Below are 202 nucleotides of genomic sequence, written 5' to 3'. Positions count from 1 at the left end.
GGGGGTGGAGTTAGGGCAGGGACTTTGGGGATGGAATGGGGGGTGGGCCAGGGGCAGAGAAAGGGTGGAGTTGGGGCAGGGCCAGGGGCACCCACTGGCCCCCGAGAAAGTTGGTGCCTAGGTCTCCATGTGGTCGTAGGGTCAGGGCCTCTAGGTTTTACTGCCCACAAAAGCAAAATGGCTGTTTTTCTATTAGAGAACA

This window comes from Chrysemys picta, chromosome 1, assembly GCF_011386835.1.
Source record: "Chrysemys picta bellii isolate R12L10 chromosome 1, ASM1138683v2, whole genome shotgun sequence".
Classification (NCBI taxonomy): domain Eukaryota; kingdom Metazoa; phylum Chordata; order Testudines; family Emydidae; genus Chrysemys; species Chrysemys picta.
This window is presented reverse-complemented; position numbering follows the sequence as displayed.